The sequence below is a fragment of the Mycteria americana genome, chromosome Z (genome assembly GCF_035582795.1).
Source record: "Mycteria americana isolate JAX WOST 10 ecotype Jacksonville Zoo and Gardens chromosome Z, USCA_MyAme_1.0, whole genome shotgun sequence".
Taxonomy (NCBI): Eukaryota; Metazoa; Chordata; class Aves; order Ciconiiformes; family Ciconiidae; genus Mycteria; species Mycteria americana.
In genome coordinates, this window is record NC_134396.1 from 47,124,210 (window position 1) to 47,148,392 (window position 24,183).

The window sequence follows — 24,183 nt, forward strand, 5'->3', positions numbered from 1 at the left end:
TTATTATTATTAGTAGTAGTAGTAGTATATGTTACAGTCACGTTTGGCATTCTAGTTTTTTTGTTGCATAGAGTTTAAAACGTTTGTTTCTTTTTCTAGTTTTAGTACAGTGAATACTGGTGCATGAAATGATAGATCGTTGACTATGCAGAGATTTACAGAGCAAGGCAAATGCTTAGCAACAGTAAGTAGCACAGCAAGCTTTTCTTTATAGACAGAAGAAGAGGCATTCAGCATTGAGCTGATACAGAGCTGATGGCCATCAATACCTGCTCATGACAACAATATAGCAAGAGCACTGTGGGGTGCCTGGCATAATTCATCTTATGATGAATGAACTCACTGCAGGTCTTGCCACAGCTATTGCAGCTTCCCGTTGTTTCCCCCATTATCTTTGGAGGAGCGCTCAGCTCTTCTGAGATATGTGGTTAGGGAGGTCTTCTCACCAGACATCAAGGAACAAATTGGAAGCAGCAAACCCATTTTCAGCAGTCCGAACATGTTGGTCTTGCATTCCCTAGATCAGTGCAAAACACTTCAGGACAATAATGAATTTTCTTAAGGGCCTGCTTTGTTTCCTACAAGTGTAGGAAACACTTGATATAGAGGAAAGTTATTGATACAGATTTTCTGTGCAGTTTTACCATTTAGCATATCTTCCAAAAACCAGAGGTGCAGAGGGTGTAATGTGATAATCTTCACCTCTGTAGCAGCATCAAGAAATCCTTTATGACTTCTCTTCCATGGGGCATTTTAACAAGAGAAAGGCAGTGAAAACACCAGCAGAAAAGCAGGAGCACTAGAAGCTATAGCTGGTCCTGCCTAGTGAGCTCATGTTTCCCTTGCAACACCTTCCCAAGCAATGCTGGGGGTTGTTGTGTTGCACAAAGCATGTGCCCTCGTCTCCTTAACAGATGCTGCTTCCTTGGGAAGACATTCGTGGAACTAGAAAAAAAACCAGTGATGATGTCTGTGTTAGTCACCCTCTGCCATCATGGGCTATTCCAGCATGTGGTGCCACGCTTGCTGGCAAAGACAGGGAGAGGAGGCAACCAGGAGCGTGTCATGGGCTGCAGCTCATTGTGCAGCAGCTGGAGGATAAAGCAACTGGAAAAAATGAATTACTTAACAAGGTAGAGAGACTGCATCTGTAGCTGATCCCATTTGGCATGAGTCAGATGCTAAAACTTGGTGCTCTTATTTTGTGCCTTGCCAGAACTGCTCCAGTGCCGTTGTGGAGGATGCAGACAAATGAAGTGTAGCCAACTCATGTACCGGTAGTGGAATAATTAGGGAAGCATAAAGCACTATGGAGGTACCACAGCCTCTTCAGGAGGGAACACAAAGCCCTGCCCTTCTGTGCCTGTGAGCTCAATTTTGCTTCTGGTGGTTGATTGCACGCCAGCGTGGTGTCAGCAGTGCCAGGTCAGGGACTGCAGCCAGGTGATACTTGGCACTGCTACCATTGCTCATGGTATCCAGCAAAAAGGCAAGCAGCAATTCCCCTGACGCTGTGACAGGATGCTCCTGCACAACTGACCTTGGATGAAAAGCCAGGTGTAGAAATTCCCATGTGGCTGTCTTACTCCTGTGTTAAAGTGCGGTAGCTTTCAAAAGGCAGTGAGCATGGCTTTGGCACAGAAAAGGAGAAAGCAGGCAAGCATGGTACATCGGTGGTGTGGCAGGGACTCCAGACTCCCTCTACCTACCCCTTGCTCTGGTACATAAGGCAGGTGAGCAGCACGGGAATATGTTGTCAGCCAGCTGTGGCAAACCCTGCAGCAGCATCTACTCCAACCTCCTTGTGCTTCTAACACCTGAGGAAGGCAAGGGGTTTTGTGTTGCTCTCAATGCTGCCAGTTTCTTCCAGGCAGGTCGTGGCTGCAAGTTGTCACAGTAGCGTTAACATCATTTCCAGAGGAGTGAATAAATGCTGAAGAAGGGTCATGTTACTTGCGCTGAGTGGGACTGGAGCTGAAGAAAGCAGTAGCTAACAACCTGTTGCAGATAATTGAGCACTAGAAACCTTTTTTTTTTCTGCCAAGTTTTCAAGGTGGCACCTTATTTTCTTGCTCCCTGTTACTCTTGTGTAATATCTGAAGCATGAGATGCAGCATTAGGAGTGCTGAGAGGAGTAATTCTTGTGTGTGAAAAAACAGAGAACATGGCGATGAGTGAAATGTTTGTACCATCTTCCTTAGCAAAACAGTGAGGACGGGGCAAAGCTTGCTTGGTGGTCCCTGTATTTCTGGAATCACCCAAAAGCCAGTGGTAAAGATGGAAAAGAGTGTTGAAGTGTGCTGTGCTGAAGTCAAGGCTCTCTCAGCTGGAGAATCTTAGCTTGACTTTTTCGCCTTGCTTTTCTTGTGTTTTGGCAACTGCTTTTTTTTCAACAGCTGAGTCATGGAGCATCTTGAGGCAAAATGCAGTGGTCCCAGGGTCTGATGTGGAAGAATTAAAGTTTTAGAGTAGGCTCCAGGGGTCTAAAGACATCTGTATTCTCTTGATTTGTTCTTCTTTTGTACTTCATTTTCTTTAAGTTTGTGTTTTTTTAATCTAAGACATACTAGGAAAAGCAAAGGACAGGAGAAGTTATCTCTGGAATTTAGCCTTGCCTCATACAATGTCTCTCCTTGCAAATTCTGTAACACCTAAACTGGCCATAAAACAAAAGAGTTCCCAGGAGCAATTCATGTCATCCTTGTCAGATCTTGCTTGCCTTTAGATGTCCTTGAATTCATTGTACTGTCTGGAGTAGGCATATGGGCCTGGGCAGCTAGGACAGTGCCCAACACATGGTGGGAATGAGCACCTTTATAATGTGTTTGTGTGGATGTACACATGGGTATATGCATAAAACTTTCACCTGACCTCATGGGTGTTCCATTAGATTAGTAATGCCTGAGTATTGTACAGCAGTGGTCCCCATCACCCTTTCTTGTAAGCCATTGCTGCCACTTGTTTTTACATTTTAATGAAAATATTGTAGAAGTGATGGGAGCAGCTGCTGAGAATCCCTCCTATAAAGGATCTGTATGTCTGTGTGTAAATATAATGCATGTATCTCACTTTATGCTGTTTTCTTCCTATTAATTGCCCCGGAATCTGCCAAGATATTTGCTCTGTAGTGCCTGTTTTTCTCACATCTTTTATTTAAGCTGAGGGAATCGGGTAGGCTGCAGGACATTCCACTTGGGTGTCTCATCTATGGGACTTTAGTCTGTGTCTGTGTGCCCAGGTCTATGCTTTGCTGCTTCTTTGTACTGCATAAAACCATTTTGCATCCTCATTCCACTGCATTGGTATCTGTCCTACAGAAACTGGCTACAGTAACTCCTTACCCCATTCATGGTGACTGACTTACTTCGTTCCATTTATAACCATGGACTTCACTGCCAAATACAGCTATTCCAAACTTTTATAGCATTGGTGAAGTGCTGACCTAGAGACACAAAGTGAAGCTATGTTTGAAAAGCTTGGGGATGATTTAAGTAAGTTGGTCGCGTGGAGAAAAATCACAGATTGCATCTTTGTCCCTTCTGTCTGTGGAGATTAACCAGGAGCTGAAGGTGGTAGAGGGGTAACAGATAGGGAAATAACTTAACCGTGCTTAGTGATGTAAAATCTACTGGTTGCAAGGAGTAGCCTGCAAGCCCCATCTGCTGCTCAGGGACTTCCCAATAGTGCATGACGGGAACGAAATCCATGCATGTTCCATCTTGAGAAAATTTCTTTGCTTCTGCTTCTTGGCAGCATCCTAAATGGGTTCTATAATGAGTTCTTTAGAATAATGCAGTTGTTAAGTGTGCAGAAGTTTCAGTGCACTGACCCTAGAGAATTATCAGAGGTAGGTGTAATTATTTGTAAAGTAATTCAGGCCTGGATTATGAAATATTTGCTCATGTCATTCTCTTTGACATTCCAAGTGGGTGGAGGAAAGGTGGAGGTGCTGAGGTTGTCAACACGAGGGTAGAAGGGTAACACTGCTGGAAGTGGAGGATTTCAGGAGAGAGGGGACACCTATGCACTGCACAGCAGGGTAGTCAGTGGTCGGCAGGAGGCAGAAACCACATCCCTCTGGCTGCTTTGCTTGTGGAAGTGTCTGACAGTCCCGTGCAATAAAAGACAAGCAGTTGGTCTCTGATTGTGTTTCCTAGCTCACTAGCTGTATAATGCGGGGGGAATGTCTATGGGAAAAGTACACATAGTCACTGAACGAGGGTGGAGGAGCTCCGCCAGAAAACAGGCAGGGCAACGGGAACTGCTAGACCTATTGAGCCCTCGTGGCAGAAAGCTGGGCATAGGTCTTTCTTGGAGGCTGTGCCATAACACAATTTGTGTTTCTTGCACTCCCTGGCTCTGCATCAAATCCCGCCTCTGCAAGCATTAAGGTGAAGGAAGAATGGATCCTCATAACCTCACACCATCAAACTTCACTAGTTTGCTATATTTTGGCAGCAGCTTAGTCTCCTTTTTTCACATTGGAGATAATATAGAGAATCTGCAGGAAAATTGAGTGGTTTGGTGTAGCCAGTTAGTGAGCAGGAGTTCTGCCATGGCTTGGCCATTGCACATGTCAAAATACACCCCTGTAGGCTGTCGAAAGGTTGTGTCATTCATCTTTTTATCCAAAGGTCAGTTTGTAACATGCTCTTCTAGCTCATTTGAAAGACTTCTGTTGGTGGGGCTGGCTCCCCACAATGACCCCAGGAAAACCTTGCATTGCTGCAAAGCTTTTCCTGTTGTCTAACATCCCTTGCTGATGCTTAGGGCCATCACTGCCCCATCTGCTACAGATGCAGAGAACAGACTGCTTCATTCCTTTTTGCATCGGGGTTTGGGAAACTGAAGTATCTTTTCACGTCTTTTCCCTTATAAAGAATGTCACTTCATCCCCTCTTCCCCCAAATCTGTCATATTTTCCTGACCTCAAGTAATTTTTGTTACTTGCCTCTGGACTTTTTCCAGTTCGCCTGGCAGTTCTTCCAAACGCGAGCCCCAAAATGCCTGCTCAAATCTACAAACAGTGGTTCAAGCACTTCTTTGTAGATTATTTTAAAAGGCCATAAATTTATCTAATATCTTTATCTGAAAATGAATTTTAATATATTCTCTACCCATTTGGAAACCCATTTTAATGTATTCTTCACTCTGCTGTAGGTACTAAAGGGGCAACTTCTTGCTTCAGCAGCTGCCACAGTCTGAGATTTCTCCCTGGCTGGTTTTTCAGAATACTTGATGCAGCCCAGAAGCATACTGAGTTTGAAGTGTTATTACACACTGTAACACACTGTATTATGCACTTAACTGAGCATCACCTTCAATAATTCCAGTGATATCATAAGACTGTACTGTGCAATTTAGCATATATTTCTGTGAAAATATCCCCTACCCACTTGTCACGTTTTGGTTTTGTGTTTTGGTTTTTTTTAGCATAGAAAATCTGCTGCAGCTGTCAGTGCTGCAGTGTTTTTTAAATTTCTCTTTTTTCCAAGGAAAAGCTCAGAAAGCATGGGGCTGCAGCTACGCTTTTGGTTTCTGAGACCCAGTTTGCTTGGTGGAGCGGGGAGGATGGAGGAAGTAGGATTAAAATAGGGTGTGAATTTAAAACATTGTAATTCCTTGCAATTAACAAAGATTTGATTCTTTATTCAGGCTGATCTCAGTCTGGTTAATTCAGAATAAAATCCTTTGATTCTGATACATCAGTGCCTAGCAGAGCTAGTGCAGAATAGCTGTGCTGGAAAAAGTCCCCAAACAGACAAGCCCTGGAGTGTATGATCTATCTCGTCCTCTGCAGGCTAGTATCACTGACACCTCTGTTCTGCAAAATCACACCCTGTCCCTGAGAAGGCATGTAGCACCAGGTCCTTGGCAGGTTTGACAGGCATTTTTTTTCAGGCCTGCTTAGAAGTTTGCATGTTCCGATATGAGAGAGGAGCAATTCCCTCTGCATTCCTCCATTTTGCAACCTTCCAGCATTTACAATTTGTGACATGAAATCGTGGGACTGTTTATCTGATTTGTTGATGGGTTTTAGGGTTTTAAAAATATCAATAACATCTTTAAAGAAATAAATAAGCCCCCAGATTGTAGTCTGGGTCCTTTTGTGTTTACTTCTTGGTTTGTGAACTTTTATGGGATCTTGTTTGCAAGAGTTTCTCCACAGCTGCAAGAGCTAGACATTTAATGCTAAATTAAAAAAAAAAAAAAAAAAAAGGCTGTGTTGACATTCCCATGGAGTTGTATGACTGTAGGAGCTGCAACAATATTTGAAAAAAACCCAAATCATATGAATCCTAATAAAATCATGTGAGTAGCTAGTGCTGACTTCAGTGTTCTAGTTGTACAAGATGGCGGACATTTAAGTTTCCCATCAAGTTGCTAAGTTTAACAATATCCCATTTGCTTTCAGCAGTAGGCCACTATCTGTGGCAGTCAACAGCAGACTCCAATACAATTTTTTGACATAAATATGATCTTTCATACAAAGAAATTGGATTTGGGGCCTTTTGAACTGCTTCTGCAAATTCAGATAGCTGATATCAGCAATTATGTTATATTGCATATCCTCCTTGTTAAAAATAGTTAATGCTTGTCAGTTATCTGTGTTTTGCAGACCCATAGCTGTGCAGCATTTATACTATAGAGAATCCTTTGCTGTTTATCATACAGCTGTTGTAATAGCAGTTATTTCCAGATGATACTTATCTTCAAGGACATCAATTCCCTGCTTCTCGTGCAGTACGTATTCTAGCAGTATTTCCAAAAGGCCAACTGCTTATTATTTATAAATAGTCTGAGCCAGTAATTACTAGACCAGCTTTCGGTAGTTTTGCAAGCCGTATTTCAGGTTGTTTTTTCCACAGCTAAAATGATGTTGACTGAAGATTAAACTTGCTTCTCACCGAGGGACTCTGCCCAATGCCCACAGTTTTGCCAGCATTTGAGATATAAACATAAAATCATAAGTGTTGCAATTTTAGGTTGATTTCTTTGGCAGCCAGTAGTTTTCAGACTGCCACAGGCAACTCAGTAGTTTTGGATCATCCCTAAATTGCTTGTATGGTTTGTGTCTATTTTGAAGCTGCACTGAGCTCTCAGCTGGCTACATTGCACAAATGCTTCTGAATGTTTGGAAAAACCTACTCCAGAATATGCTGGCTCTCAGCTTTTGTTAGAGGTGCCTGAAGCCACATCTATATAGGAAAGTTAATTTGGACTGCAACAGGTTGTGAATTAAAAGCAGAGTAGCTATTTTCAATTAGCATCTTAAATTGGCCGCACTCTCTCTATGTTCATAGTGTAATGGAAGGCAGACTGACGTTCTTTTGCTTACACTGAATACTGCTTGATAGGTGATTTCCCAAGGTGTGCCTGCGTGGAGCTGGTTGATCTGGGAATTTTTTCTCTGGCCACTTACATGGCAAGTCTAACCTGTGGTTCTTTGGCTTAGTGTTTTGTGTATTATCTTTAGCTGTTGGAGATCATACGTATGTTTGTAGCCCCACTGAACTGCACAGTCAAACAGTGTTTTCACTGGAAAGCAGGAAATACAGAGCAGATCTGTTCGTTCATGGTCCTTTCTGTCCAGACTATCAGGACCTCTACCTCTGCTGTTCAACTGTGATTTACTCTGTTCTGCAGCCCCCCCAGAGAAAACTCAATGAGGGCAGCACAAAAAGACCATCCAAATCCCTGAGGCACTTCTTGTCCTGTCTCCCACAGGGAGCCTCCGTCTGCTTGGGCCCTCTGTGTCGTATTGCAATAAGAAAATAGAATCTCATTTGTATACTTGTGTTAACATCCAGTCTTGCTGATGCACAGAGATTTGCAGCCTAGAGTCTGTAGATGTTTAAATGTTAAGTCTGCATGTCTACCAAGATGCTCTTAACAGAGAACAGCAACCACCCACACAGTGGTGAACTCCTGATAGTGACTAGCCTGGGAGATTCAGACCATTGAAATAAAAACTCTCTTCGCCCAACAGCTTTACAGCTGTCTGAAATGTTCTCCTTTTGAATTTTTATTTTATGTGTATTTACTTCACACACAAAATAGCTGGAAAATGTAAAGATTGTTATTAGGATTGGGATTGTTGGTCTTTTGTTTGCACCAACTTCAAGGCATTTTGTATTAGGAGATCCTGGCTGAATTTGGTGAGATTCTGGGTATGTCTTTGCAGAAGGGACAATAAGTATCATATTACAAATTGCAATAGAAATACCACAGTACAAATGCTTTTTTCACATTACAGTGCTCCCTGTTACTCTTCTGGGAGCATATGATTTTAATAAATTGCAATTTGAGAAGGCTCTCTTGCAGCAAGACAATTGTGTGGCTTGTCATCACTGTAGTTTATTGATGTTGTCCCAACGTATCCAACCCATGTGAGAGAGCGTAACAGCACTCCTACCTCAGGTGGTTAAGACATGAGCAGTATTTAGACTATAACTGGTGCTACTCAGCCTTTTAGCTGCCACCACCCCCCCACTCCCAGTCTTACACCTTTTGCTGAAAAGTTTTCAGTGGTTAAACTGACTTGCCCCTGAAATGAAGACAAAACTCAGTGAATACATAATGACCTCATGAGGTATCTTCCAGTTCAAATTATCCTGTGATCCTATGATTCTGCATGGCTTCAGTGCAGTGTAAGTGTATGGACAGGCATGCTGCATAATCTAACTGAGGGTTATCATGTCCATACTGCTGTTGCTCATGTAAATTACCAGATACCTGAGATATCTCCCATGGCTGTTAGCAGTGAATTATGGTATTATTACTGAATTCATGGGGACTGCATATTTCTTCTGGCTCTGCAGGGGATTTGTGGGAATGCATCGGAGAACCATTATACTTCAGTGGTGCGGCCGATGTCCATATCTGACATATGTAAGCATGGAGCTCATTAATCTGCAAAAAGCACTTGCTGTTGATACAACTGATTTAGCCTAGACACCAGAAACAGGCCATCTCCAATTATGAAGAACTCCTTCCCAGACAAATTATCTTCTACAAAGCAGCATCCTATCTGAGCCTCTTGGACAGTTTCCAGTCCCTAAATTGGCTATACACCACTACAATGCTAAATGTGGACATGTAATTTGTGATAGTGCCAGATAAGTATCAAGCTAGAAACAATGACAGATCTTTGGTCTTTAGGTGGTGGTTGCATTAAACACTGGTGAAAAAGCTTTTATTTTGGGGATGGAGGACAGCGACAGTCTGCTTGTATTTCACTTGGTGACATCCTACAAGTGAAATAAATGTTTTCGGATTGCTTCCAGCCTAATTAAGTGTTTGGAGTGTGAGTGGAACAGGAAGAGATGGTATACGTGTCATTGCTCAAGAGTTTTTAGGCAGAGAGCCTGCTTTAAGTGTAAGTAAGTGGAAAGATATTACTCTGGGGTTCATTTTCACATACACTTTCATCAGTTTGGGCATTTATTGATGTGCATTTCATGTTTTGGAAAAACATTGGTAGAGGGCACACAAAGGTGAGGAGTCTGGGCCTTGCCACAGCGTTCCTGTGGGATCCTGGGAAAAGTGTCCCTTTTGTTCTGTGCCTGTCTTGTCTGTGTCCACCCTTGTTGCCCTTGCCTCCATCTGTTAAGTATCCACTGCAGCACTGACTTATGGAATATACACAGTGGGAATGATAAAATTTCCGATTTTCCATTACCTGGGTAAATCCTGCCACATGGCCATGTGAAGTAGATACTTTAGATCACAGAAGACGGATGTACCACACCCTAGTTGACCACATGTCTTTGGTAAGGGTTATTTTTTGCTGTTTTAAAAAGTGTGCATGGTATAAGTTTGCTTAGTTCCATGGGTAGAGAACTAAAATTATGGCAAGCTAGTCCTGCCTTTAACGTGACAGAATCTCATCTGCCATAAATTAGGGCAAATCTCTGCTGGATCTCTGCCACTTTGCATGAGTGAATCGTCTGGTCCATTGACTCTCTTTTCTTGAGGGGTACTTCATGCCTCTGGCATGTCGTGTCACAGAAGAAAAGCTCTCCTTGTTGTTTCTGAGACATCTGCCTTCTCCATCATTGAGACTGTCAGCCTGTTGGGACATCTATGGCCCTTCCTGTGATGCAGCAGTCTACTAGAGTGCATCTTTTTGCTTTCAGTAACATGAGCCAAATTAAGGCGTCTAAATTATATTAGCTTATAAACTGGGTTGTTATTGTCTTCAGCTATTTGAAACCTTTAACACTGTACTATGTTTACAGAGGACCTTGCTTTATTAGATTACCCTCTTTAATTGGGCTGAAATTGTATTATTATGCCAGTGCCTGACCATCTCTTTCCTAAGCTTGTTAAACTTCCGTCTATGAATGTCAGGAAAACTTTTACTTGAAAACTTTAAATGAATCTTTAGCTCAATATGATTTTTTAAGAAACAGTTTAGAGTTTGCCATTTACTTAAATAGAATCAGGCACCCTTACATGGAAGATTTAAAGAGAATCTAGTTTATTTCCTCTCTAAGTCCTTAATTTCTTGTTAGTTTTCCGCTATAGAACAGTAGGATTCCTTCTTGTCATCCAGAGAGGGGGAGGGAAGAAGAAAATCCATGACAGATATTCACAAGTCCAGATTTTCTCCTTTATAAATGTGTTAATGTTAATTCAAATTAAAATCTTGAAAAATCAGGACAAAGTGTGTAGGAGACTTTAGGCTGGTGCATTTTATTGAAAGCGAGACAAAAATAACATGGCTTTGGGACTTGTCATTGGGACTCTGGGCAGCTGCAGAGGAAGGAGCATTAGTATTTTCAGCTGAATTATATTTAATTCAGACTTAGTGGGACTACAGATGACTGTATGTGTTAAAGTTCTGTTTATAAATGATTAACAGTTGTTTAAAAGGTTAATTGTTTTAGGTTGGTTAGTTGCATATAACTGTGTGTAAAATCACCTGGAAATGTGCTTACGTGCATAAATAATATACCTTTTAGAGCTGTATCATGGTTCTGTTTGCTTAGAATATATTAGCCTCTATACAGGTATTTATAATGCGACAAAAACATACAATATGACTAGACTCTTCTTCTAATCTTTATGGAGAAAACTACAGTTAATCAGTAAAGCATAGGCCTGGAGGTCCCCTAACATTTCGGATCCTTATCATTTCCTTACATTTCCTTAACATTTCCTTATCCAAATGCTACATTCATTATGGGGTGAGGTTGGATGGTGGTGTTTGAGTAAAGGTACAGCAGAAAGCCTGAGCATGAGTCTGTGCTGTTCTGCCTTCCCCTGAAGATATCCAGCATTTTAAAGAGAATAAGAAGAGCTGTGGGAACTCAAAAAAGTGGTGGGTTTTTACAGCCTTTACCTTTACAATTACTTACTAGTGATTGGGAGCCTCACACAACTGGGAAACTGGAATAATGTTGCATATATGCAGTACAAGACATCCTGCTCCCAAGGGCTTAACAGCGTAAGAGCGATGGTCCCATGCTCTAGTGCTTGGGTTGGGACTGGTGAGCTCTGAATTGCACACTGAAAGTGAACAACAGAGGACAAAATCCTGAAAAATAGCAGCGTTTCTCAAATGCTGCTGAAATGCCTAATAGTATATGAGTGAGATACCATTTGGCTTGTTTGGCCCAAATTAGGGAATGTGTGAGAGAAGGACCTGCACCTACAGGAGCAGGCAACTAAAACAACATTGAATTTCTTCCTTCTTTTGTCAGTAATTGTCCCTTTGCCCTCAGTGGGACTGTATTGAATTTTTGTCAAGAAAAATATTCTGCAGTTAGTGAGATGAGACAATGTTTAAAGTGGGGCAGGAGTCACTTTGGATCCAAAATGAATGATGTCCTTGGAAAAGAAGCACCTTTTTTTCCAATAAAATTCTCATTGACAAAAGGAGCTTTTAGATCAGAGAGGCACCCTACACTGAGCCTGAACAAGTCCTGTCACAATCTCTACAGCATGATGTTTTTCAGTCCATGCCACTGAGCGAGGTAAATAAGAAGGCCTTTATGGTCCATTTTGGTCTTTACATTTTTGTATAGTAGCTACCAGTAGATATTCCAGTTAAGGTCACTCTAATTCCTACTGCCATTTCTTACTTTCACATAATTATAACTTTACAAGGCATGTATTTTTACCCTGTTTTGTCTCTGCTGCAGAGCAATTTTTTTTTGCAAAGGACTGCGCCCTCAAGGTTGCTAAGTGGCTTAGAGCCAACAAAATTTTATCTATTAGTGCTCACACTTTGGTAAAATATGGAACAAACCAGGTTCATTTAAAAAGCAAAAGAGGAAATAATTTATCTAATTCTGATGGTTCTTCCAGTACTTCAACCTGTCAATTGATCATTTTAGGATGATCATTTTATGACCAAGTGTGGCAAAAATAAGCTAGACTTCTCTTGGCAAAGAACTGGGAGAGTTCATCCAGATCTTTGGTAGGGAATTAGGCACTAGGTATTGCGCATCCCTCAGACAATTTATTCTCCTACCATAGTAGGATGTATTCAGAGTCAGCTGCAACAGGAGAGAATCAAGGCATAAATTATTTAGGTCTATTAAGTATCAAATTAAGAATTGTCAATACTAGCAATGTATGTAAATTTTAAAATAGTCCTGCCAGAGGTATAAAATTTTTCATTGATTTCACAGCATTTTAACTGGAAAGAAATGCTCTGCATGACCAATTAATTCAATCAGTTCACTGGCAGTGGATATTTTTGGTGACGCGGTAGCATAGCACGTAACTTTTGTTCAGTCAAGGGCTAGGATATTAGGAGATGGCACTTCAAAGAGAAATCTTTCAGTGCTAGGGATGTACCTTATTTCTGGGCTCTTGCTCAGTGAAGAAACCGAGTCATTGGTCAATTCACTCTTGTTGTGTCATTTGTTAAATTTGCTTTCATTCCTTTTATGCCTTTCTCTGAACAGATGGAAAATTCAGCTCTGAGAGACTCCTCTTTAAAATTTCTCCTTCCCACTTGATCAGGTGGCCTGAGTATTGTAAAAGGATGTTGGAAGCCTTGTGTTCACCAAGGTGCTTTTCCAAGGTAGTTTTGTCCTTGCAGCCAGACCCTCACTCAAATGGAGTTAGCAGGTCGCAAGTCAACGTAATTAGGCATTATGTAATAATACTGTGTTGAGAGAAGAAGCGCTTACAATTATTTTGTCATGTATTGACTGATAATTTATGCCTCAGTTTTAATGACTTGAAAAGCTTTCTGAGGTCTGTTTTTCTCAGACTCTGGAGATCATCAAGCGCTCGTAGTAGTCAGTGCGGACGCTGTTAAAAATTATGCTATTAACTACCGCCATTTATAGCTGAAGGTTGCTTGGTGCCATATTTCTTTCTCTTGCTATAGGAGAGCCTTCTCGTTGTGGTAATGATGCTGGTATTGATTCCTTCACAAGTGGAAGGGAGAGCTCACCTCTGCCCTCGTGAACTCTTCCAGGAACTGATGGGGGGACACCTGGAGAGTCATAGGCCAGTCCCACAGGCTGACCACCTGCAAATGAGAGCAGAGTCTGCATTTTGGGTGAGGCATTCCTCCTCCGGGCTTTGAAAGGGAGCCCAGAAGCAGCATTTTTAGAAAGACAGACAGAACTTTTCATGAGTGTGCTCAATCCCATTTTCTGTGAGTTAGATGTTATTTCTGTGGAGAAGTTCAAACACATTGGAATGTGGTGTGTAGAAAGACTTCACATGTGGTGCAAGGGGGCAAAACAATAGGATGTGAAATCTTAAGGTTGCGGCCGTCACCTAGATTTCAACTAACTGATTACTAGTTATACCCATAGGCTGCGTGTAAGATCAGGTGGGTCCCCCTTGACTTTGCAGCTATACAGGTGGCGTTTAAGAAGGTTTAAGCTTTGACAAGCTTATAGCTAAATACCTGAGTCAAATGAAGTTTGTGGGAATGTGACCACATGAATAAAGAGAGAGGATGAACTGAAGATCACAAAGCAGTTCAGTGGTAAAATAAGGGCTAAAAGGCACATTTTTCAAGGTCTCCATCTTTAATCTGATTTTTTCTGGAGTTCATTATTATCCCTCAGCTCTGCAAGCTGTGTGTGTCCTGCTCCGTGAGCCAGTATGGCAAGTGGTCTGATCTTAATGACGATGATTGTGGGTTCCTGGAAATGATGATTCACATGTTGCATGGAAGAACTGGTCTTTGGAAACTTGCCTCTGTGTTTGGGCCAGTACCATAACTGTTTCCTTTTTAGAATTTTATTTATTTAAAAAGCAAGCAGATCCCTTGCTAGCCAAAGACCATGCAAAATACTGGTAATGACACGGGCTTTGTCTTGATTTGTAGTTACCAGAGGATAAAAAGCCATACCTGAGTGATGATTTACAAAATGAGGAGGGAATCTGTTAGTACATTTCTGATAAAATATTTATTATTTCTTCCAATCTTTCCTATCATAGCCCCTCTCCAATTTCTTCAAGAGGAGAAATAGCCTCCTGACGTTCCTCTCTATATTTTCCAGGCATAGATCCACCAGAGTTTCCTTTTCTTGTAGAAAGGAGCACACACACAGAAAATTTGTGTTCACTGGATGAGTGAAGAGACACTTGGTATCTAAATTAGCCATCCTTGGAATCTATTTAAATGCAGATTCCAAAAGTTATGAGTGAAATTTGGGGACAATATGTTCCAGATTTAAGTGTTTCATTATTTATTTTTAAGGCTCAGTTTAAGTCTTCACCCCAATGTCCTACTAACACCTCACAGAGAACCATATGAGTGTCTAGTAGTTACACCTTGTTTGCGAGCTAGCTCTTCAGCAGTGTATTTTGGTGAGGACAGACTTATGCTCTGCAAAACACATCCTGGGAGAGACTCTGGTGAATGCATAGCAATTCATAAAGCAAAGTGGCTGCTATATAGCCATGAAATGTAAATATCCACACCAGAGTAACAGGTACATATTGAGAAATGGAGTCCCTGAAGACCTCCAACCTATCCCCCCAAGCAAGATCAGCCTTTTATTGATATTATCTACGCTGTTCTTCTAGACTTTGTAGTCGTTGAGGATGTCCCACAAACTGGGTGCTTTGTAGCGTAGACAAACAGAAGATGTGAATGTATGGAAAGAACAAGTTTTGATTTTGGTCAGGGTTTCCTTTCTGCTCTTTTTCCTTTGCCTGACTGCATTATTGTGGAGTTCATTCCTTGCACCCCTCCCGAACACACCCAAGGGGAAGGCCTTGGCGCAGCCCTGTGACTCTGCTTTTCGCAGACACACGGCATCTGCTGTCACAGGTAGGAAAGAGGAGGGAAATGGAAGCAGGGCAGCTGTTGGCGTAACTGAAGGCTCTGACATCAGTCCTTTTAATTAGGTGGAGAAAGAAGAGAGCTAGCAGGTATTTTTAGAAAGCAGGATGCTGGGGAAAATTACCTCATGCTTGAGGTCTCTGGGTTTTATCATTTTAAGCTCTACAGTGAAAAAAATTGAAATTACATCTTTCTAATTCTTTCCACTTCCTTATTTATCCCTTGCCCTTTTTCCACCCTGTCTCAACAACTGGATTATTCAGGAGCTTTAATCAGGAGTTAGTTCCACAAACTTTTTATTGCTTATCTGTCTCCTGCCGATCAGTTGCATGTAATTTCAGACCCTCAAAGACTAATTAATAGAAATCAGAGCCAAGAAAAAGGTTTAAGAGGGGGGATTTTAAATGCGCTCAAAGTCTGTCTGTCCCTGCTGCCATTGAAGCCCAGGGTAACTCTTGCGAATTTCAGTATTGCTCTGTGCCCATGCTAGAGCAGCTGGGGACTTCAGCATGAGTGGAGGGGGGCCAAAGCTCAGCTCTCATAGGTATGCCCAAGGGGGTCTGACCCGCAGCTCATTACGATCAATGCAAAGTCACTTTCTAACTTCACCTGGGCTTGGATCAGCCAACAGAGTGCACCAGTATTGGTTTTACGGTTCTCCAAGGGTTTACTGCCTCTAACTCTGCCCTGCCCTTATTTCTCCTTTGGCAAAGCCCAAGAAGCCCACTCAGGGCCCACCTGGGTACCCTGGCTGGAATAAGCTACCAGGTCTCCTCCAACGAGGGAAGCTTCACAGATGGAGCTTTTTTGCTGCTGATCTTGCTGGTTTTCCCCACAGCTTTACAGCTTTAGTATTGTATTGGTGTTTGCATTGTATTTAGTATTGACATGGGTTTCTTAGAAAATGCCTGCATGCTTACAGCCCCTGTACCTGGCAGCCCGCAGTGCAAGAGCGATGCAATATTATTATCACAGTGAAGTGAATTAACGACACGCCACCGCAGCTACACTTACTGGCCTTTAGCCCATAGGAGAGCTTGCAGTGCAAAAAAACACTAGCAGAGGGAGAGAAAATGAAATGCATTTAAAAAAATAAAAATATGTAAATTGTGAGACTAAGCATAATGTTTACCATCTAGGTCTTCTTGGTTTTCTATTGAGTGCTCACCATTTAACAGCCAGTGTTATTCAGGAGGTAAGAGAGTTCAGGAAAGGGTACCTCCTCAGCTGAGATGGTCTGCAGACTCGCAGAGATTACACTAAATCGGGAAAAGGTTATGTAAATTTTGAAGATCCCTCTTTGGTAATTACGAATATTACAAGCATGGTTTTGTACTCTGGTTTCCTAAGGAAATGAAGATTAGAAGGTTATGCATAGGTGTGTACCTCAGTCAGTAAGTCCTACTGCTTTCCCTTTGCTTCCCAAGTAACATTTAAGCCTGCTGATGAAGTTCAGCTAAATTTGGCAGCAGGGTTGTGACCTCCAAGCCTTTGAGTTTCTCCAAGTTTCCTGAAAATGGGCAGCTGTGTAGAGGAGACAGGGTTCCTAGGTATGGAAGTATTACAGTATACCTCAGCCCTTATCAGATTTTGTAAAATTCAAGTAGGAGACATTATGAACACTAACTTCAGAGAGTGCACATTTGGCACATGACATAATATAATCATAGTGCTGAAATCCATATGAAATGAAATCTGTAATTTCTACACTTTAATATTTTTTTTTTCCACTGGAGAAACTGGAGACTTGCACATCCTAAATGGACTGTATACACCAACAGGCTGGATTTTTCTCTTGGATTGGGTGTCTGATAGCTGCTTGGCCTTCCGCAGGATGCAGCAGTTCCCCTAACACTGGCATTACAAAGCGTTTAGACCTGTGATCCAGCTAGAAGTGCTTTCTCATCTAGTCTAAACTATCTGGACAGCTGATGTGAATTAGCATAGCTTCTTCTGCACCCTGTAACCTACAGTTTGAGCTCAGCACTTGTAAAGCAAGGAAATGAAACCCATTATTTATCATTACAGCTCAGAGGTATCTATTTGGCACTTGAACAGCTTCTTGAGAAATGCAGAGGATAGGTTTTTATTGCAGCTAAACTATTTATTTTTACCCAGGCACACATTTTGAAAGGAATATTAGTTGCATTAGTGCTTTGTGGATGAATGGAGGTTGTTTACCCTGGTGTCTAACTGGCCGTATACCGTCCCTCATTGATTGCAATGACTACAGTGCAAAACGGCTTTGCGGTAAAAGCATTGCACATGTCCTGATGGTCAGAGAGCCAAATTCTGCCTTTATTCTGCAAATGCAACTCCCATTACAGCTGGAAGGCTGTAAGTTTTGGCCCTCCAGTGTGCAATTTCCCTCAGCTTTGACTGTGAGATCAGAAAGTCTTTGAATGTTAACTGGTACATGTAATTATTTTGATGACTTTGTTGACTTAAGTAATTATATGCTTGAGTATTTTGTTGAATTAAGGTCTAAACTGTAAGCTTGCTTATTTCATCTAGTCACTGTTCACTGAACTCAAAGAACTACTTTATTTTAAGGTTGAAATATCCAGCTGGTCAGATTGAGTATCTAGTACTATGTGCAAAGACATGCTAGAAACAAGGTTGCTCAAAAAAAGGGAAACTACTTCCTGGGCACATAGGCAAAGGGAAAAAGAAAAATAGATGACATCTTCTAAAGAGCATTGCTGTCCCTGGCAGGATGATTTCTGGGAGCTTCCTAACTTGCTTTCTACAGATATAGTTTCTATAGAAACTTGAGTTTTAAAATGCAAATCCAGTACAGCTTTATCTATTCAAACACTTTGTGCAAAGCAAGAGTGGGTTACTGCACTGTTACAGAACCATTGAAACCAAGCAATGTTTCCAGTGTAGCACAGCTACTTTCAGTAAACAAAATACCCTAGGGTACACCTCTTGCAGGGTGCCCTGCATGTATGTCAGTTAGCTGGCTGTGACCCAGAAGCCTCCTTCCTCCCATACACAGAAATCTTCCTTGCTCTACAGATATCTTTTGCACATCAGTTGATGCACTTGGAGGACAGTTGATGCACTTGAAATAAAGACTTGTGTAACACTACATAGCTTATGGACCTGGCTGGAGGAACGGCTCAGCTTGAAGTACTGCCTGCAGGTCGCTTTACCCAAGGTGCCTGCAGAGAGGTAGGAACAGCAGATCAAAAAGACACCGATAGATGGTGTGAGCAGTGTTACGAGGAATGTTTATGGCTGAATCTAAGCAGTGGTGGCTTACCTAACTAGGAAACCCCTGTATGGTACAACTCTCATTCCTGCAGTCAGATATCTCACTCTACATCCATTTGGCTGGTCACCAGCTCTGTTTTGTCTTCCCCACCAAAGATGACTGTATCCTTTTATAGGTCACCCTATTAAACCCTAGGAACATGCTTAAATCTTGTTGGGGAATAAACTGTCTGTCCTTGCCCATGCAAGAGAGAAGCAGGGCAGTTTTCTTTCTTCACTCTTTCTGCCTATTTTACATGTCCTGGTATCAGGGGGGTTGTTCACACCCTCAGAACATTGTACACAACTGGGAGCACAACTTCAGCCTCAGATGTTCCCAAAAGGGTAACTGTTGATGAATGTTTGCCTGTGCAGAGATTGGAAATGATAGTTAACTGTGTCACACATCGTCTTCCTAAAACCTTTTAACCTTTTTTTATACAGGGCAAAAATGCTGAAACTGAAGCCAGTAATGCAAATATCAGTGTTCAGTTTTCTGTGTGGTCTTCATTAGCTGAGTGGGTTACCAAGAAATCAGAGTATTAACTGTATTTTGAAGGCTACTTAAAGCTTGGAGATGGCTCTTCATTCGGTTGCTTTTTATTGAGGCAAAAAGAAAAGTCAAGAGATGATCTAGAGGTTACTAAATACTAATATTGGAGTTAGAGAAGTTATTGAAATGGCCATCTCTACTACCTCTGTGAGTCAAAGGCTATTCAGACAATGCATTTACCTACATGACACTGGTTACCTGCTGCTTGCAATGAAACCAGATTCTGACCAAGAAAAGGGCAAAGCTTTCATGCCCTGCAGCAGCCACATGCTGTCAGACTCAGTGTGTGTATTAGCTTACTGTTGGGGACAAGACATGTAGGAAAAGGCCTTCCTTTGCTTCCTTCATCCAGAGAAGAGACATGTAGAGTTATGGGGAAAGGGAGTATTGCAGAGACAAAGGAGTCTGTTCAGTCTGGATCTGCCTTTGTCCTGGAAGGCTTCATAGCTTAGACAATGAAGTGAACCCTGTGTTAGCCTAACACAAAAAAGCAAGCAGAGAAGCTACAGCAATGCCTTGCTTTCCATGCATGGGAGGATTTGAGCATTGGGATCAGGAGAAGTTATTTCGGACCAGTCCATGACTGCATCACTGAAGTTCTGAGACACTCAGTCCAATCAGCTAGATTCTTGAGCCTTTAAAATAAAGTGCTTCTTTGAGCCTGGCAAACAGTGACCAGATATAATAAGCATGGTTACAATTTAATTCACATGCCTGCCTGCCCTTTGGAACCAAGTGTCTTAAAACGCACCCATCCTACAGCCGGAAAGGGAGTCTTGTGATTATCCCATTCAGTCCCTGCATGACGCACCATCCTTGCTTCATTCAGCAAATCCAGCACTGCAGGAATTATTGCTCTGTTCTTATTCAGGCCAGCAGCCGATGGTGCACGTGGAACAAACCTGCTGGGAAGACATCCAGGCTTGGCTTTGACTCCAAGTGACAATGAATTTGCTATACCCACCACCCCCACTAATCATAGCTAATTACTGTCACTGCTAAGAAGCCCTTCTGCATCTGTCCACTTGGCTTCTGTTCTGCCTCTGCGGATGCTTGGTGAGGCTGAACCCCTGACCTGCTCTGATCCAGGCATGTTCATGCCGCTCTTGATTCACTTCTTAACCCACACTTTCCATCAGCTAAAAAACTTCTGCTGTTGCCTGGGAGAGGGGCTTGGCTGTGGTGAAGGGAGGCTTTAGGGAGAGCTTGGAGTACTTCCAGGAAACAGGCCTTTTCCATCCATGTTTTGGCAAGTCTGGAAGAGGCAGCAAATTGAAGATGAGTTCCTGGGCTATGTTCTTCTTATTCCATACATCAGTTGGCTTAAAGCTTTTGGTCTTTGAGATAACCAATATACTGATGCCTTCTTATCACTCAAGGAGTCCTAGAACTTAATTAACATTTGTGAACTGTGAACACTTGCTCTGATAGGAGCTATTAAGTATCAGAGCAAAATATAAATAATCTTGGCATGCTCAAATTAACTCAGCTTTGGTATAGGTGAAAAGAGAATGAGTGACACTTGCTACATCATAGGCAATATCTTGGGTTATTTCAAATGCTGTAATCCTTCTTTTATGGGTTTCTGGGCTATTTTTATAATACTAATTCTGATTAAAAATACTAAGTCTGTCAGCTCTAATCCATGCTTCATCCTTGCATATCTAGCAATGTTAAACACCCTGACTAGTCTAAAGGCATTTAAAAACATTCCCGTGCTGTAGAAACTTCTGAAGAAAACATCCAAGCTACACACATTTCTCCACTTCTGTGGTGGGAAGAGTTTATGGAGCTGCACAAGCCAGGATGGCTGTTGTATTTAGTGCATTGACTTTGATTATGTCCCAGCTTGAAAGCAGCTGATTTAGTTTTTAGCTGTCTGTTGTTCTGATGTGAGTAAGTGGAGTTCAGCTGTGATTGTCCATTGATAGAAAAAATGGTTTGCCCATTTCCAGTTGTTGTAGCTTTCTTTTTTTCTTATGGTGGTAGCTGCTCAGCTCCACTCTTAATAAGTTAAGCAGCTGTATAAAACTGGGCTGGAAATGCCTCCACCAAAATGGGTGAGGTTGACAGGCTGCTGCTGCTATAGCCTGTTCGCTGTGCAGGGTACAGCTGCTTTAGCCCAGTCCTAATTACAGCCAGGCAAAAAAAAGTTTCACCAAACTGCTCAGCAGCATATAACTCAACAGATAGCAATGGAGAAAAAGGCACAACTCTGGACTTATCTTGTGTTCTTAGGCAGTTTTGTCCCACTTTATTTCAGGCTGTCTGTACTGCAGATAGAGTTGTGCTTTGCAGTATTGAATTCTACGTTTCAATACTTAAAAAGCTCAGCTAACCTCCCCAAGCTGCACAGCTGCTCTGAGAGGGTTTTCAGCCACAAAGTGTGAACTCTTTAGCACTTAAAATGAGAAAAATCCCCCCAAAAGAAGGGTTTTAAAAATATGTAAGTTGATGTTGTTATTCAGTACCCTGTGTGTAAAAGACAGGTTTTTTTCTCAGTTTTCTAGTGAAACCTAATTTGACCATGCAAGAAGCAATTAAGCTAGAATGTTGTTCTGTTTTATCTGATCTTTAAATAATTTAGAATTAGGAATGGAATTAGGGTTTTTTTTGTTATTTGTATTAAAGAATAAAGACTTTGCTGATTATATGTTCAAGTAAACACAGCAGGCAAATTATGTAAGGCACATAAAAGTGAGAAAGGGCTAAGAAGGAAAGTATGTGAGGAAGAATGTACATGGTCCTGCAGAGTTTGGCAGCCATATGGAGTGTGATTTTCTGATATGGACAGATGGAAAAATAGTAATGTAAAAATGCTGTGCTAGAAACCATCCAGTTCAAGACTCCATCTCCAAGTTGTCTTATAACTTCAGATTCTTTATTTCCATCTGATACATTACTATAACAGGTGCAATCTTATAAACTTCCTTAATAGAGGAAAATGGAATTTATTGGCTATAGGGATGTGTGTAGGAAGATCCAGAGAGTATGCTGCATTTCAATTTTGTAGTGAAAGATTAAAGAGTGGTTTGAAAGCAGTGCTTTTTATTAAACTTTAAAGAAACCTCTGCTGTAGGAAAGGTGTTTGCATGCTAAACAAAGGAGAAAGGCATAGATCACTTTCTGTAATGATAATACTGTGCCTTGGGACAGGCTGACCCATAATGCCTTGGCTGGACCATCCGGATATAACTCAATCACTACTCACCTTCACAAAGACTTTTCTCTGTTTTCAAAGTGGGACACTTGCTGAGAAATTGGGCTTATACCCCGACCCAGTATATTCACTGGAGGAAGGTTCCTTTGTAGTGGGGATGTACATGGGTTGGTTGGCTGTACAGCCAAAGGAGACGAGACATGAATAGAAGTAACCGTGGTCACTTCCGTGTGATGAAGAGCAGGCATGAAGAGAAGGGGCAGGGGGATTCTGAGGGCACAGATGGTGGCTTTTTGAGAGCACAGACCATGGCTGTTTTGAAAACACAGATGGTCGTTGGGATGTAGGATAGTAATGTGTAGGAATCCGTAGGAAAGCAAGACTTAAAGATGCCTAAGCCACTTTTTCAAGTGAGCTGTGAGTTCAGGTCTCTGTGTTTCCAAGCACACCTATAGCTAGATTTTAAAAGAGCCTGGGTGACTCTTCAGAATACGTGGTCTTAGCACTTTGTGCAAACCAAGCTCCAAATAACCCAGGCTGTCCCCCTCCCACCACCAAAGTCAGTACAGTCACTGGTAACTCTGAAAAATTGTGTCCCTCTACCCTAGAATTCTAATAAATGTTATGGCAAATGCATTCAAAGAAATGCATTTTCTCACATGTAGTAGTGAGTGTGTAAGTAAGTGTTCTTTGCCACTATTTGATTATTTTTCCCCAGGTTGGCCCTTTTGTCATCGAACAAAGCCACAGAGTGACTGTGGCCTGCTGACCTTTTTTTCATGACACAATGGATCAGTCTAGTTTTTCCTCACACAACCATGAAGCAAACAAGGCTATGTCAATAAGCTGGGTTTATTTTTAGCTTCTTGTAAGCTGCCTCCTGCTTCTTGGCTCCTATCTTTCCAGGCAGTTGGGAGACACTGTCTTCCTCTCTCACAGCCCCTGGTGATTACACACTATCTGTTCTGGAGTTCGTGTCCATTGCCCAAGTGAGAACACAGATAAGATATGATTATCAACAGTGGATACCCTGAAGCCTCAGGCTCCCCAGATGAAGAATCATGACAAAACAGGTGACTGTCTGTGAATTTCCATTTCATACACTTCTTTCTTCTCTGAAATGACTTAGTGTAGTTGCCCTGATCCTAAAAGCCATCAAATCAAGGAGCATTATGGAGTCCATGTCACATAAAAATAGTCATACCAGATCAGACAAGTGTCCACTAAGCCAAATGTTCTGTCTCCAAACAGATAATCCTGTACAAGAAATTACAAGAACAGCGCAAGGACACAGTGTTGCTTCATTGATCATTGCCCGAACTTTTGGAAAGTAGTGGCTGTGGGACTCCTGAGTCAGAGGTGGGGTATTTGTGCTTAGAAGCCCATCAAAGACTTTATTCTTTTAATTTTTTCAATTGCTTCTGGAGCCTGCATTTTAAATTTTTTTTTTTAGTATTTACAGTGCTTTGTAGCTAGGATTTCCAAAGCTGAACTACAGTTTGCATGAATAAGCATCACCCTTTTGTTTCGAAACTGCTATATTTGTTGCTCCTTAATTCTTGGATGAGAAGAGATGGTGAAAAAAATGATCCCTGCTCATTTTCTCTGTATGCTTATGTTTTTATAGACCTGTATCATATAATTCCTCAGCTGCTTTACTTTCTTTAGCCTAGGAGGTGGCATTTGCTAGAGTGCACGCATCTCTGTAAAGATGGCTCACAGAAATGTCACAGACAAGAGAGCTTCTGCCTGTTTTGGGTTCATACCAGGAAGAAAACTCTCGCAGAGAATTCTTCCCCTTAGGTCTATCCAGAAGTCTTTCATAGCATACAGGGTTACTAGACTGCGTACATTCATGCCAAATTAAATGCACATAAAAAGTACGTTGCTGGTGTCACCAAGTAATTCTGTTTGAGCAATGTCTGACAAATGCCAGGAACC